Here is a 17255-nt window from a genome sequence, read left to right as displayed (position 1 = left end):
CCCTCAGTGAAGTGGTTTCAAAAAAAATTTTAAAGTATCTTTACACCAAAAGTCTCCAGACTCAAGGCCGGTTACAAGCGACTAACAGAGAGAAAACATCCATAATATATTTTACAAAAGCTTCATGTCTACAATATGTAAAAATTATTTTCACATCAAGTAAGAAAAGTCAGTAGAAATTAAACACAGCAAATAAAGATGCAATTCCAGGAAGAACCAAAAATGACCAATAAACTCATGGAAAAAACACCACCTCCCTGGTAACCAGGAAACTATAAAGTTTTAAATATTAATATTTATTTATTGTGGTAAGAACACAACATAAGATCTGCCCTCTTAACAAAATTTTAAGTGCACAATACAATATCATAAACTTAGACACAATGTTGTACAGCAGATCTAGACCTTACTCATCTTATATAACTAAAATATTATAACCAGTGAAAAGCAACTCTCCATTTTTAACTTCTCATCTCTCAGATCAACAAGAGTTAAAAAGATATCTTGAGTAGGGATGAGGAAGGCAAAAGACAGTCACTCTTATACACTTCTGGGAAGAATATAAATTATATATAAATTGAAAATATTATATATAAATTCAATTATATATAAATTGAAAATAAATATAAATTGAAATCTTTTTGGAAGGACAATTTCAAAGGTAACATTCAATATCCAATGTGGCACAGGCCCCAAGTCACCAAAACACATGCTAGCTATAACCAGTTGATAATATCTTGGCCGTACAGTGTTCCAATACATACCGGCTAAATATCAACCCCAATAGAATTTACCTAGCCTTAAAGTGTGTATGCCCTTTAATGTAGCATTTTCATTTCTAGGAATCTATTGAAAGAAATTCTCCTTTAAGTTCACAAAAATGTGTGTATATTGATTTTTTTTCATTCTTTCAAAGAGCTAAAAAAAATAGAATCAATCTTAATGATTACCAAAAATGGAGTGGTTAAATAAATTATGGCACATTCATGCCATGAAATACTATATGGCCATCAAGAAGAATGAAGTGAACCAAAATGGACCAATATAGAAAAATATAGCAACATATGTGGGGTGAGGGGAGCACGTTGCAAGTCACAGAACAATTTATATATTTAATCCCCTGTATTTTAAAAATACAGATGTGTTTGTATGTGTAAGCATGCATAGAGCATAGTATGTATGAATACATTCTAAGGCATAGAAAAGAAGACACAAGGATGTGTAACACTCATCATAGGAAAGAATATAGGAAAGAAGGACAGAAGGCAAGAGAGGGACATAACATTTTTGTGTGTACTCTGCATTCTATAATGAGAATACATTTAACTTTTTTAAGATTTTATTTATTTATTCATGATAGACATAGAGAGAGAGAGAGAGAGAGAGAGAGAGAGGCAGAGACACAGGAGGAGGGAGAAGCAGGCTCCATGCAGGGAACCTGATGCGGGACTTGATCTCGGGACTCCAGGATCACGCCCTGGGCCAAAGGCAGGCGCTAAACCACGGAGCTACCCAGGGATCCCCTATATAATTTTTTAAGATATAAAAACATATATAGAAAGCCCTCAAACTATTAGACCCAGTCTTCAAAATTATAGCATGACTGAAATGCACATTGACTTTTAGAACTGAAAGTCAAAGTCACTTCTTAACATGTAACCTAAAATATTCTAAGTGTATGGAATAAGCCACGTCTCAAGGGCAGCATTTTAAACAAAATTCATTGGACCATTTTTAAATTAGCTAACTTTTAGTTTTAAATACTTGACCTCTGGGTTTTATCCAATGTCCTTATACTCTCTTATATTCCTAACTTTGTGTTCTTCCTTAAAGAGAATTCCTAGAAGCACTTGGGGAAAACAGGCTAGCTCACTCTTTAAACATGGAATAGTCTGAACCAAAAGCCCAAATGCATAATTGTCTCCATATTTTTTAGTGCAGAACATCATTTGCAATTGATATTCCTCTCCATAATTATGGTATTTTATTTCATACTCTGTATCACTAACTCCACAAGGTGAATGGCCAGACTTCCAGTTATAAAATGTCCAACCCTAACTCTTTAAAGCCTATTATTCCAACTGTACAGTGTGCCATAAATGCGAACCTCGGTTCTTAAAATATTAATCAGAATTTTAAGATAACTCAGAAATATCCAACAAAAACCTGTATACAACCAGACCTGTCCCTTGTAGTCAAGAACACAACCACCTAGAGGATTTTTTTATTGGGCAGCCTTCATTAGTAAGGAAAAAACCACATTCGGGAGGGAAGGATCTTTGCCCGGGGGAAACCAGAACTACAAATCCTTACCACTTTTGCCCTGTGAGGTCACACAAAACGACCAGGGTCTTCAGTGCTGGTATATTCTGAAGAGTTACAGTTTTCACAATCAAATCTGTTCTCATTCGTAGTAGGTGCTGGAACATATTTCCCAGTTATGTTTATTAAGTCTCTCATTTTTAACATCACATATTCACTAAATTAACACTTTTAGAAGAGTTTCATCAAGGAGTAAAAGACCTGCAAGACTCTCATCTCATCTCAATTCTTTTCTTTTTTTTTTTTTTCAATTCTATATCATATTGTCTCAGCACCTGCAGAATAGAACAGTAATTTGAATAAATGGAGTATATTTTCCTTAGGTAATTGGATTGTGCTTTCATTTACTTGTCCGTTGCATATTCTTCTTAGATTCCTTCAAGACAAATGAACCATCATTCCCAAGGTGACAAGAATATTCAATGAATTTGGGAAAACCTAATGAAGCGATGGTTCCCCTCTAACTATGAGACAATCAAAACTCTGTTATCCTTACAATGATTTTGGCGCATTGATTTTGCCTCTACTTTTAATTGTGAACTTGACTTTTTGGTGGATTTATTTTGCGAGATTACAGTAATTCAAATGAAGGAGTCCAAATGGTGTTAATGCAGACACCTTTATGTCCTTCAGGGAAGCGCGTTCTCGCTGTTATTAAATGTGATGTGGCTCCAGAAGGAAGATTCCAATACTTCTCTTTCCCAAGCTGCCAAAATCACAGAAAATTTAAGTAACTAGATATTTTAAAACCAGAAATATTTACAATTTAGGTTGAATTTTTATTGTTTTGTTGTTATTCTATCTTAATCCTTAAGAGGCTCTGTATAGCATCTCAGCTCATCAAATCTTTTGAGAACAAAATGTACTTTACTGAATGCCATAAAGAGGCCTGTTGTTTCCACTGCAATTCAAAACATGATGTTCCAGAAATGAAAACTGCATAACAGAGCAAATATTCATACATTCTCAGCTGTTTCAGGTTATTTCTTTCAAGAGGTCATGGCTTTAAATACTCACAGGCAAAAGCAAGATGCGTACTTGGGTAACCAAATGGAGACAGACAAGGTACACAGAAAACAAAGCATGAACTGCCCACCTAACCTTAATTTTTCAGAAGGGAGAAATTTTTTTTGAGAAATTTTTTTAAAAGGATATGCACACTGATACACTGCTATGGCAAGGATTATTACATTTCAGATCTGGTTTGAGTCTGACCACTGGAGGTCTATATTTTGTCAGGTGTCTTGGCAACACACCTGGCAGCTGGCTAGCAAATTCTGGGGAAGTGAAGACTTACTGCTTAACCCACATTCTTGACATAGATAGGAAAATGTAGCATCACTAAGATTATTCAGTCAGCCCTTGGAAGAGCTGGTCCCCCATTTCTTCTTCACCCAATCTTTCCAGGCTATTGCTCTTAATACGGCATCAAAGCCAGTAAAAGCACATTTGAAAATGAAAGGTCTATCACATTCCACGCTTCTTTTGAAACATCAAAAAGCCACATAAAAAAGCGGTAGGACCAGAAAAAGCTGACAAGGAGCAGGACAGTGCCTGTTAGGACGACAGGAATAGCTGGAGGTGAACCGATGTGAGGTCTATGAAAAGGCAAGTGAGAGAACCAGAAATTTGCTGCTGACAAGATGAAACAGCCCACAGCTGTGTCATGCTAATAAAAAGTTAATTTCAACTTTCAGACACTCTTCATGGTACTTTACAGTTCAATGGCATCAAGCTCATCCGTTGTGCTGTATCACCTGCAGAGGCTGGGTCTATTTACAAGCTCTTGGAATCCAAACAGAATTTGAGGAAACTATTTTATTTCTGAAAGACGTACTTGGGCATAAGAACATTTGTGATCAGGTTGGACAGCTACCCCAGTGTCCTTGGAAACTTGAGCTTTAGTCTTAAAATAAGTCCTGAACATCGACACGGGTGGATCAGGAGCTTTTCCTTAGCTATATAGTTCGTGCCATCACTGTCAGAATCTGGGGATAAGCACAGTTTCATCTGAAATAAAAAAAAAAAAAATCTCAAGTTTCTTGATAAATCTGTGGTCACCCTCACGACCTACTTCTTTCAGGCTGAAACAGACAACCTACAAAAGTTTTTTTTAAAGGCATGTCACTAAGTTTTCTGCTCTGTTATTTCCTGAAACCATAAATCCAAGTTGTTCTGTATACATAGAAGCCGCCTCTGGTAATCTTGTACTTGGTGATGTTTAAGAAATACAAGCAGAAAACAAAAATCCAATAATTCTCACGTGCACATCTTTTCGGTGCTATCAGGCCCTGACTTCAGAAAAAGTCCTATTTCACTTTCTAAAATAGGATAAGCATTATATACCTTACAAAGACCATGTGATTTAGAAGTGTCGTGTACTGGGAATTAAAAATCCTGATGAATCTCAGCTCTGTCACTGACTGTTTTATTGTTAGCAAAATATTCAACTGCATTCCAAGCCCAAATCTTCTGAGACATAATAAAGCCTGCCACCCCCCTGCTCACCTTACAAGGGTGTTGTGAGAAACAAGTGTGAAAGTACTTTCAAGTAGTATAGGAAAGTGTGCAATTATTAGACCCAGCAACAGGTAGCAGGGACTGATATACTGGTTGAATTAGCGGAAGATTTAACTACTCGTAAGAAAACTTACCATATACCTTTTTTTTCAATACATATGTTTTAATTAAAGATGATTTCTAATTCAGAGCTGTAATATCCCTAATATCCAATTGCATATCCCTGAAGATATTGATTAATCACAGTTATTTTAATAGATCTGTTTGCTATATTAACTCTTTTTCTTTGGATATTAGTTCTTCTGCCCATTGGATTTACTGTCTCACTTTTTCAAATGTCTGTTGAGTCTTCGCTGTTTGAGAACCTTTGTTTTTGAAAATGCCAGGTCTACTGGGATCCCGGGGTGGCTCAGCGGTTTGGCTCCTGCCTTCGGCCCAGGGTGGTGATCCTGGAGTGCCGGGATCAAGTCCCACATCGGACTGCCTGCATGGAGCCTGCTTCTCCCTCTGCCTGTGTCTCTGTTTCTCTGTGTGTGTGTGTGTCTCTCATAAATAAATAGATAAAATCTTTAAGAAAAAAAAAATGCCAGGTCCACGATCTTTTCTACTTCAGTCTGCTCAAGATTATAGTGGAGGAATAGTGAGATATGGGGCTTGGTGAGCTATATGATAGACTTTTCTGTGAGGATGAATCCCAGACTTCCTAGTCTTGACAACTACCAAGGGTGCTGCTCTGTCTCTGGAGACCCAGCACATAGTGATGTCATCTGCTGTGAGTACAGAGCTCTACCCACCCATTCAAGCAAGACTCAGGGAAGAGGCAACTGACCCAGCTGTTCCAACTGATGCTACAGACTAGTTGTTCCAAGGTCCTTTTCCTCCAGCTCTCTGTTGCCTGTGAGCTGAGAAGACTTGCACAGCAGTCTCTTCCTTATGTTGATGGGTGTAAATCCATCTACTTTCTGTTTATCGATTTCTTGTCCTCCAGTAAGAATTTGTTCTTGGCTTTGATTCACTGATGTATGAGGGAGGTTCTCAGTGTAGTATAGAGAGAAGAAATTAGCTAGAAAAATTTCCACGCAATTGGTTATCTTATCACTCTGTGTGCCAATCAACCCCATCCATTTAATACGAAAACAACACATGCCTTTGGTCAGAAGTTAAATAGTACAAAAAAGTGTCCAAAGATAGGTGACTCTTCTTCCCTGCCTCAGAGTTCCCTTCCATAGTCAACAGTTTCTTGTATGACATTCCAGAATTTTTAATGTGAATACATGCCTATAAACACTGTTAAGCACCTTCCTTTTGTTTGCCTGAATGATACATCTTTCAGATCTGTCCAAATCAGCACATGTAGATGTACTCTTCTTAATGACTATATAACAATTTATTATGTGTCCGGATCAAAATATTTTATCAGTCTCTTGTTGATGGACATGGAGGTTGTGCCCTGTTCTTTTTCACTAGTATAAATAAGACCGCAATGAAAACTTTTTGTAAAGAGATGCAAATAAAACCAGAGGACAATTTTTTAGAAGTAACACTTGCTGGATTTATACTTTAAATTTTGATTCTGTTCAGTTGCATTCCAAAGAGGCAAAACCAATTTTTACCATTTCTACACTGTATATATGCCTTTATCCTCACTCTATCACCCACCACGAATTTCCAAATTTTATAACTATCACCAGCCTGACAGGTGAAAACTGTATCATGCTCTGAATTTACATTTGTTTAATTATGAAGAGACTGAAGATTTTAATATGCCTAAAGAGATTTTTTTCTCTCAATTCTTTCTTCACATTCTTTGCCTATTTTGTGAGATCTGTTGTATATTTCTTGTTGATATATAAAAAGCTTGTATATACATTTTGAAGATATAGGTGCATATACAGTTCAGGTGTGGTAAAAATTGGTATAAACTTTTTGGAACATGATTGGACATGTTCAGATTTTTCAATTTTGTCTTTTGCCCTTAATTACTGTACTTTTCCAAACAGAAAATTTTCATATTTTACAGCAAAATTTATCTCTATCACTCTTGTTTTTGAATGTCTACTAAGGTTGTTTCTGACTTGAGAAGGTCTTACTCCAAGATTACTTAAAAATTTTTGCTGTGATGCCCTATAAAACTTCTACAGTTTTCTATTTTCTCTTTAAAGCATACAGATCCATTTTCCCCCTAAATGGCTAAAAACTTTCCTAATACCATTTATTAAATAATCTATTGTTATTTGCTGATTTAAAATGCTACCTCTATCATACACTAGATTCCCTGAAGTATTTGGACCTACTTAAGATTCTATTCTGTTCCATTGATCTGTCTGCCTATGCAGATATTTTTAAAGTGAATACATTTATGGAGCTATAATTTAGCATATGTGGGTATATTTCCAGGCTTTAGTTATTTGTATTCTACAGTATGTTTATTTGTCACTGTGTTCTTCTGGTTTGACTTCCTCAAGGGCAAAGATTATGGATTCTCCTCCCTCTGTAATTCCCTAAAACATAGTCTCTGCCAAGTTTGACATTTTGGAAACTAAAATCAAGCCGTGTCTTTAGATAGAACCAATGATGGTCTGAGAGGTTTGAGAAAAGGAAGCTCCAGCTTAAAATATTTGACCCCTAAATAAAACATAAAACACTACAACAATTAATTCCTCTTATGAATGGGACTTTCCTGTTAAAATGCAAATATTTTTGCATGTTACCTATTCTGCATTAATTTATCATACCATCTCTTTGGTCTAGGTTTTGATAGAAAGGCAACAAGAACTAATATTTAGCCAAGCAATCTGGTAAGAATAGTACATATCCCATCGCATTTAATATCACCAAATAGCCTAGGAAATTGGTATCATTAATCTCACTTTAGAGAGAGGAAGCGGCCTCAGGGAAGTAAGTTAAGTCGCCAGGTTAGTTAGTGGCAAAACATGGATTCAAACCCAAGCTTGTTAGATTCCTAATGTGTCTGATTCAAAGCTGAGTTACTTGTTTGATATATAGTTCTAGAATATTCCTCCACTCTCCCATGCTTCCTGTCAGAGACAGAGTTCCCCGAGCAAGGATGTGAAATAATTTCCGCTTCTTGTGCCAGCTCTGCAGTGGCCGCCTTGAGCACTGAATAGAGAATAATTTCGATCTGCAACCATGCTCAACAAGAAAGAGGATAAATGATCGATGTCTGCCATGGAACTCGGAGGCAGGAGTGGCAGGGTGGGACATTGTTTGCCACTACTGCCCAAAGCACAATCCTGGAGACCAAAGAAACATTTTACCAACTTCACAGTTGTGTTTAGGAAAAATCCTAAAATCAGTCAATAAAATTTCACTCCCTAAATAAAGCCTCAGGACCCAATAATAAAAATAAATTTTGAGAAATACTGCAAACAGAAGAGAGCATTATATATGGTATTGAAAGTAAATTAGACCTGCAAGCTTGACATGCTAAATGCTCAGCCTCATTTTGTAATAATCAACTTGGCTCTACCAGTCATAGGAATGCCCACTTGACTTTCTACCTTTGCTTCACCAAGGCCACTTCTTCAAACTGGTTTTGCCAGCATAAGGGAGATAAGGCTGGTGGGTAAGTGGTACAGCATCTAATTCATCTTGTTTGTAGCTCCATCCTAGAAGTGTGTATTAAACCAAGAAACTGGGATCCCTGGGTGGCGCAGCGGTTTGGCGCCTGCCTTTGGCCCAGGGCGCGATCCTGGAGACCCGGGATCGAATCCCACATCGGGCTCCCGGTGCATGGAGCCTGCTTCTCCCTCTGCCTGTGTCTCTGCCTCTCTCTCTCTGTGTGTGACTATCATAAATAATAAATAAAAATTAAAAAATAAAATAAAATAAACCAAGAAACTGAGCTTGGAATCAGGCTCTGTCCAGTTTTACCAGTTCTAAGAAGTAGGCCCCTGGATTTATATGGTAATCAGTAGATCCAAGACCACCATGTGTGTGTCCACCTCACTCCTATTCCTCTTCCTTTCCTTCAGAGATCTGCTATTCTCTTTAGGTACCCAGGTGTCAACTGGCTCAGGAAAATTGGCCCCGCCCAAGCTTCTGACAATCCATGTGCAATCCCATGCCCCTTGTCAGTGACTAGATAAGCAGCGAGGAGGTGACCGAGTTCAGATACTGAAATACAGGCAGAGGTTACACCAACCATCTGAGGAAGTTCTTCCTCATTCCTCTGGGAATTAGAAAACAGCTATTTCTGGTCTGCTAGCTGGATATGTTCTGAGCTGATACGTGATCCAAAACTGCAGTAGTCACATCACTGAGAGGAGGACAGAGCCCAAAGAATCACAGAGAAGTGAGTCAGGACTCAGCCCTGATGATCACAACTCTGAAATTGGAGTTATTGAGGCAATCGGTGTGTTTAAATTGTATGCTGCTGTCACTCACTGCCAAATGCTTCCCAGATAACCTCTCTCATATACCCCAACTTGAGTCTCCGAGGGAGTCACTCTCTAGACTCTAGACTAGGTCTCCTTGAAGCTTTTGCCTTCTGGAAGGACAATGTAGGAGTTAAGAGCATGGGCTCAAACTTTGACCTCGGTACTATTTTCCCGTGTGACCTCAGGCAAGTTCCTTAAGCTCTCCAGGCTCAGTTTCTTCATCTGTGAAGTGGGGACAATAGTCATATTCCACAGTTGTATGAGGACTAATGAAATAAATCATGTAAAGTCCCTAGAACTGGGCCTGCCATGTAACTACTGGCAATATCACATGAATTTTGTCAGGGCCTGCTGCCTGACTTCCCAGTGGGCCCCAATTCCACATTCCCTGTCTAGGTTTGGATCACCACCTGTAATCTCCAGCCCTGAATCGAATCCAAGGGTCTTCCCACCCACTGCACCTCAGTTCTCCTGATTTTTGACTGATCTTCTTTACTTGAAGCTATAGATGCTGGGATTTTCCAGGAATCCCAGAAAGGACATAGCGAATATAATCTTATAACCTAAAGAAATACAAATCTAGTGCTAGAAAGATTCTTTCAGATTTTAATCAATTTCTCTGGCCACAGCCCTACTGCTGAAAAATAAGCCCTACACAGAAAAATAAGTTACTAATTACTATTCATATTTGGCTTTGTTTCTCCACGGTCAATTGTCCTGTTTAGTAGCTCTCACTTCCCACTGGGGTCTGTTTAATTCATTTGGCATTACTTTTTTTTTCCCTTTGCTATGGAGCTACTGTGCAGTTATGCTGAACTTCAAAAGGAGATTGATCAGGGAAATTTTCAAATGCATCATTCAAATTTCTTTTCTCTCAGAAAATGAAGTTGAACTGCCCTTATGCCATTAAACGTGGCATTTGAGTTGATGGGACAACTCCCTTAAAAGCACATACCTATGGCTCTCTTCCAGACCCTGGCATCAGTCTGTCTGTCCCTTTCCATGCAGCTTCCCTGGGAACTGTGCCATATATAGCTATCATTTTCTGCTTATAAAAAGGAAGCGAGAGATCAGGATCGTTAGATTCTATAAACACTTGAATGGTTGAGAAATGCAAAGCAATGAGCTATTTTACAGGGCTGCTGGAGACAAGGAGGGGAGAGAGGAGAAAAGAAATTATATCTTAAAACTCCGACGCGTACCATTCTTACATGATGTCTAAAGGGACAGGAATTCAAGTTGAGCATTTAAAATTTAAAACAAAATAGACAATGCAATGTTCTTTCCAGCAAAATAGCTGCCATACATGTATGGCCCTGAATGGAAAGGGAAGAAAAAAGAAACAGATAAAATGAGACACGGAGAAGAGAGAGAAATGGATTATCCAGGGAGGGTGCAGTTAAGATGCCTGCAGTTTTACATGAAAAATAATTCTGTTACATAAAGGGTGCTAAAACAAGGGAAAGAGGAAAAAGTCAGGCTGAACTTCAGAATCTATGATTCCCTGGCATAGAATATATCCTCAACTGATCCCAGCAATTTCAGGTGGCCGATTCAACGCTACATAATCTCAAAGACGATCATCTAAACTCCCTGGTTTAAATCAGAGAATATTACTTTCATATTTTTCTTCACCCCCTCCACAGTTTCAAGGTAAATTAACAGAAAGTCAATAGGATTTTAATGTGTGGGCTGTACTGTTCTTTTTTCAATGGGGTCTATACAACCTTTCCCCATCTGCACACATACGGAGGAGCCCATCCGGTGTGCTTTTTAAGTTTTCTGCTTTTCTGTGAAACGGAATGCTCCTGAGAAACCAGAGTGGTAAAGGACTTAGAGCGGGTGATAAAACCTTGTTTTTGCACTGTCGCTCAATGACATTGCATTGCTGAAGCTGCCTGGCAGTAATGGCTATTGAAATTATGCTGGCCCACCAGCCCTTGGACAGGAAGAAAACTAGCTGTGAGAACTCGGATTTTATTGAAAATCAAAAGCCAGCTGACAGGATGCTCTCTGAACTCACCCAGGAAACTCTTCATTGGAGTCATTGGCTCTAACAATGTGCTGAGAAAGATTTAGAGACTAAACCTCGGGGAATTGCTTTAAAAATACATACATGCACACACATCGGGGTGAATTTTATAAAAGTATATGAACGGCTGCAGGAAAAAGTGGTTTTAAAGGCAGGATACCACAGCCATCAACCATCTAGTGCATTTTTAAGTTCAATAAATTCCTAATAACCATAATTGAGTCTGAAAGCACAGAGTAGAAAAATGAGTTAAGCAAAGAATAATTTTAAGGCTGAAGGATAATGTTTTTTTTTAAATAAGCATAGGAAGGCATGGGTGTGTATAAACATAACAAGTGTAATTATGTAAAGCAGTAATTCCTCATTCATGTGCTCCCCAAATGTTTAATGAGCACCTACTCTGAGCTGGTGTCTTTTCTGTCACAGCTAGTGCTGTGGATGCAGCTAGGAACAAGACAGCATTTCTACCCACATTTGTAGTTTCTGTAGAACTTATTTTCTCTCTGGAGGAAAGTAAATATAAATAAATATATTTCAGTAGCTATATTCGAAGTCTATAAATGATCAAGCCAGTCACTCCATTCAACATTTATACCAGTATGTAAAAACATATTTGGCTCATGGCACACTTTCATAGACAACAAAAGCATGATTTTGTTACGAGTAGTATGATTATACTTGTGAAATATATAGTCCTTCTTCTTCTTTTTTTTTTTTTATCCATCTAGGCTGATACATAGAAGCTGTCTTAAGGTCAATGAGTACCTGGACTGAAGATTTATCACTTTCAGCAGGTCAAAGGATTTCCATTTCTGCTTTATCATTATGTTTAACATTTTCCGGCTTTCCTTTTCAAATAATTTTTTTTAGAAATAATCAAATAAAATGCAATCAAATATTCAAATAATTGAACAACCAACCATACAAAAAGACAATCCTGCTGAAAGGGAATTGTTGTCTGGCACATAGTTTCACTATATAACTGCTTGAATTTTTGTCATCAGATATAAGAAAGTCTAAACTTAATAAATAAAAAGGTGATTGAGAAGGTTGGTTATGTAATGTGATAAAAGGTAGTTTGTATGGAAGTTAATTTAAGGAAGTCTCTATACCTTTCTGAAGGCACACATGCTGTCTCAGGCACACATACTGAGTTGCCATAATTACAATAGGGTCTTCCATTAAGATATCCTAGAACCCAACATTCCATGTCTTCCCCCCTCTAGGGTGGGAAAGATAGGGATCTGAGCCTCTGAGTAAGGTCCAAAGTAGCCATTAATGGTTCCATCCAAAGGTTACGGAAGACCAGATATATTAGTCTTCTTAGAGTCAAGGGACGAGAGAATGGGGACCAGATGATCGGTGCCATGTTTCTATTTTCCTCTTATCCACACATCATCACATAGATGCTGTAATGAAAATTGAAATCAGCTGTACATTTTTTAAGGCAGCCCACAGAAGCAATTCTGCAACTGTGTGCTTCAGTGCTTTCCTTAACCTCTCTGAAGCTCAGTTTTCTCATCTCTGAAATGGAAAAGGATGATTAAATGAAATAGCCCTTACAAAACACAGAAAACATTCCATGTGGGTCACTGAGTAAATAAGCCAGTATTATCCCTAACAGGTTATCAAAACTACAAATCTTAGTGAGTAAAAATTCATCTAACCCTTGCTACATCTATCTTCTATCACTAAGGCAACAGAATAATCAAGAATAATATTTAAAAAAAAAAAGAATAATATTTAAACCAACACTAGAATTTAAGAACAAATTCCTATAAAATACATCAAAGTGGATGTGATCCGTGAATATAGGGATTTCATCTGCCCTGGAAAAACAGAATTTAATTTCTGATAAATCAATAGCCTGTTTTCCTTTTCATATTTTTGGTTTGGTCATTGTAAATATATTAATTTCTCATATCATTTATATTTATTTTCCTAATCAAATTTGTTTTAGGAGAGAAATGATTGGTTATGAATCTATGATTTTTTCTTTCTACTTTTACTTTTCAATCAGCTATGGAATATTTTTAAAGTACATAAAATACAAATTTTCTGTCCAAGATATAATTGAACAACACCTTCATTGTTTTCTAAACATTATTATTTTTCTAATCCCATGAATCTCTTAGTAGTCGTGTTTTCTACTTACTAGTTTTCAAAGTTTCTTTGTGAGACATTTTTCTGTTTTCTTTAAAGTGGGCTGAGTAGCATTCAAAATACAGCAATCATTGCTGCATTCCATGTTTGTCATCTTCGTACAACACCGTAAATAATATGCAAAAATCAATAACAATTTTATACTGGTTCAATGCCATTTTGTAGGGAAAGAATCTCTTTGTGTAGATTTTAATATTCTCTTCTACCTCAGTTCCTCTTCAATAATATTAGACTTAACTAAGAAAGATTAATTTATAAAGATCAAATGTTGATTTTTTTAAGATCATGAATGATTGACATTTTCATAAGTAATGCTTATTATGTATTACTAAATGTTCAAAACATATAAACTGGCTGCTTTATTATATATTATCTACATATATGATGTGTTAAAAAAATTAGAAAAATGATATTTGCAAGGAGCACCACACATGGACCATCACCAGCACATAATCAGTAGCTCTTAGAGTGTAGCTCAGAGGCAGCACTGTGTGATGCCCTCACAAGGCTCCTTGGAGAAATTCGAATGGGCATGTGATGCCACAACAACAAGCAACCTCCAAAATCTCAGTGGCTTGAAACCACAGAGCTCTGTACCTGGCTCGTGCTATGCGTCCAAAATGGGTCGACAGGGGCCTCTGCTCCTTAATGTCTCACAGGAATCCAAGCCACTGGCTGCTCCACCTGAGCTCATCTTATACAATCACTAAAGCAGGTGGGAGCAAGGGCTTAATTAACCAAGTATTCAGCATTAACGATTCTTCCTCAAAATCATGTTCTTTCACACTTCTTTAGCCAAAGCAACCCCATGGATCACCTAAGTTTATGTGGGGGGGGGGGACATGATTCTTCCATGTGCTAAAGAGAACCATCTACACGTTTGGTGGGCAGCATGCATGGCTATCAGAGCCCCTACTCATCCTGTCATCATGAAAAGAAATGAGGGGCACCTGGGTGGCTCAGGCAGTTAAGCATCTGCCTTCGGCTCAGGTCATGATCCCAGGGTCCTGGGGTCCAGTCCCACATCCTCAGGCTCCCTACTCAGCAGGGAGTCTGCTTCTCCCTCTCCCTCTGCTCTCCATCCCCCTCGCTTGCACACACACACACACACACACACTCTCTGTCTCAAATAAATAAAATCTTAAAAAAAAAATTTTTTTTAAAGAAAAGAAATGAAAAGGCAGGAGTTTTAACAGCTGGCCCAATGAAGGCCCAAAATTCTTCAGTGACATTCATCTCATTCCTTCTAACTCAGACTCCAGAGGTAGGGGATGACTAGAGTAAGACTTACTATTTTCCCTCAGAGAATCCTTTCCTTGTAAATGCAAATATACACCTTTGTGTAATTCTTTGCTCCTTTTATGTTTCCAGGATATTGCTAAATGGGAACCTGGTTAGCTTCAAAACCTCCAAGAAAAATTAGGAAGAGGCCAGTACAGACTTAAGAACATTAGCTTACGACTCATGGTCCCTAACATTTATTTAGACTCTATGCTGGATGCTACTTAGTGGGGTTTGTATCATCTCATATCATCTTCAGAGCAACTGTATGAAGTGTGTAGACACTATGGTCATCCTCACACTTCAGATGAAGAAAGTTAGGAAGATGGCCGAAGTCAATGGTGAAAGAGGAAGGATGCTGTCCCACCTGGGGGGACTCCAGAGCCCACACCGCCAACCCACATATGACAGTAACATCGGTAACGTGTTTTCTTATAAATACCATTCGAATGTGTGTATTTAAATAAATGCCAGTTCACAACTGTAATTTTGAGAAACGGTTCCAAAACCACATTCCAGCACATTTTCCCATTAAAAAAAATAATAGTGCTAGCTTTTAACTTCATCAGATTCCTTTCATACATCAAATGGCTGGCTACATAAGGAGCATTTTTTTGGAGCTACTCTATAAACTTTATGTGGCTCTAGGCTAACTAGAGAATTTTAAATATTACCAGGAATGAGTGAAACTAGTTTACAAGGAGTATATTGGGAACATGACAAGATTCATAGCTGCTGCATTGTTTTGTGACTGTGGAATGACATTCATGGAGGCCACGTAAATGTCACCCCCTGGAGTTGTACCGTGTACAATGTGTGTGACCATATGTCGAGGTTATAATGTTTTCCACGGGAAGTCTACTTTTACCTACACTCCTGTCCCAAGCTGTCATCTCCTGACAGGGAGTCCTGTCCTATTTGTTGTTTTTTTTTTTCCAAATATCTGTAAAGAATTTAATACCTTTAATTATTTTCCAAATTGGCAGTAGGGAATATTGATGTGATAAGCATTCTGAAAGCAAGTCTTATAAAAGCACATCTCACATGGTCGTTTGTTGCTAGAAGAGTCAGTGTCTGGCCCTGCACAAGGAAATTATATTAATTGAACTGGGAAACTTCAAAAACAGTCTGAATTTAAGGAACTACATTTACTGGAGTACAGAATAAGTTATTCAACTTAATTCTTTTAAAATTTCATAGCAATATATTAAGTGGCATTGTAAATTTTGTGTGTTTATTGATATCTGTGGGGATAAATCATTATTATTTCCAAGAATAGAAAAAAGAAACACCACTTCGGTCCGTCAACTTCAACAGCTTCCTATTCCAATCTCCATAAAACTGCTGGTTCATTCCTCTCCTTCCATTGGACCCCATTACAGACCCCACAGGATCTCACCGCTACTGCTATTGCGTCTTAATTGTGTTTTAATCATTTTTTTTTTCAATCCCCCAACCCACTGTAGTGTCAGCAAGCTGCTGTTGATCTGGAGAAGTCCTTTGTTGCCAATCCCATCGAGCTGCTCTCTGCAGAGAACTGCCCCCTTTGAAGACCTGCCCCGGTTGTCTTTGTGTGAGCTGCTTCAGTGAAGGAATAGAGAGGCATGCCTTAGGTAAGAATTTTTGCAATGCCTTTTCAAACGGTATTTGTACACTTTAGTAGTCATCATAGATTCTCTGCTGACCTAAGAGATTTGCAGCATTATAAAGGCTGTGGCAGAGGCGAAGAATATTCATCAATCCTTTTCTTCTTTTGAAACAGGCCCGAAAAGGAATGACTTGTGGGCAAATATTGATTTCTTTTCCCCAAGATCAACTATTAAGTATAAAAGGACACCTAAACATGAAATTGAAAGGTTTCCATTGTTAAACCAGGGAGGAAGGCAGAGAAGGAAGACTGTACTTCCCTACCTGGGAACACGAAGGGTAAGGGACAAGTGAGAAATGTAATGCCTGTGGCACTTCCTACTAAAGTCTTTTCTGGAAGCTGAAGGGAAATAAATGAAGCAATTTAGGGCTGTGCTTCTCAAACCTAACCCTCGTGCATGTGTGAGTCACCAGGGATCTTGTCAAAATGCAGATTCGGATTACAAGGCCTGGGTTGGAACCTCAGATTTTGACTTTCTGACTCGCCTTCAAGCGAGGCGAGGCTGATCCTGCTGGTCCAGAGCTCACTTGGGGTACCAAGGTTTCAGCCACTTGCAACTGACCATCATGTCGTCTAACAGCCAACCACATTCTTTCCAACAAAGTTCTTTCCAACAAAGAAAGGGCAAAAGCAGGCACTGATGTCTCATCTGCATCCCCTGCCTCAAAGAATAAAAAAGGGTGAGGAGCCCCCCAGTGGCATTCTCTGTCCATAAAAAGATCACATCCACCTGCCTGAGAAAAGGATTGAGGGAGGCCATTGGGGTTGGTGTGATGAGTTCAGCAATCCCCCGTGCTGAGCGTTGGGGGCACTTGGTTTGGTTTTCACATTACCAGCCTCAGTGAGGTGGAACAGAGGATTACAAAGGGATAAGCTAAATGGCAATTGC

General features: G+C 38.3%; 1 long non-coding RNA gene across 5 annotated transcripts in view; it reads right to left on the bottom strand.

Moving 5' to 3' along the window:
- Positions 1 to 17255, bottom strand: part of LOC112669285 (uncharacterized) — a 151192-nt gene that overhangs the window by 19152 nt on the left and 114785 nt on the right. For 2 of the 5 annotated variants that reach the window (XR_004807056.2, XR_007403918.1), the window contains exon 3: positions 15680 to 15798. The exons of 1 other annotated variant lie outside the window; for it this stretch is intronic. This is a non-coding gene — a long non-coding RNA (uncharacterized LOC112669285). Of the gene's footprint in view, positions 1 to 2313; positions 4333 to 11673; positions 11778 to 15679; positions 15799 to 17255 lie in introns of all 5 variants that reach the window. 2 more of the 5 variants (XR_007403919.1, XR_007403920.1) reach the window with 2 other exon arrangements.

This window comes from Canis lupus, chromosome 19, assembly GCF_003254725.2.
Source record: "Canis lupus dingo isolate Sandy chromosome 19, ASM325472v2, whole genome shotgun sequence".
Classification (NCBI taxonomy): domain Eukaryota; kingdom Metazoa; phylum Chordata; class Mammalia; order Carnivora; family Canidae; genus Canis; species Canis lupus.
This window is presented reverse-complemented; position numbering and strand designations above follow the sequence as displayed.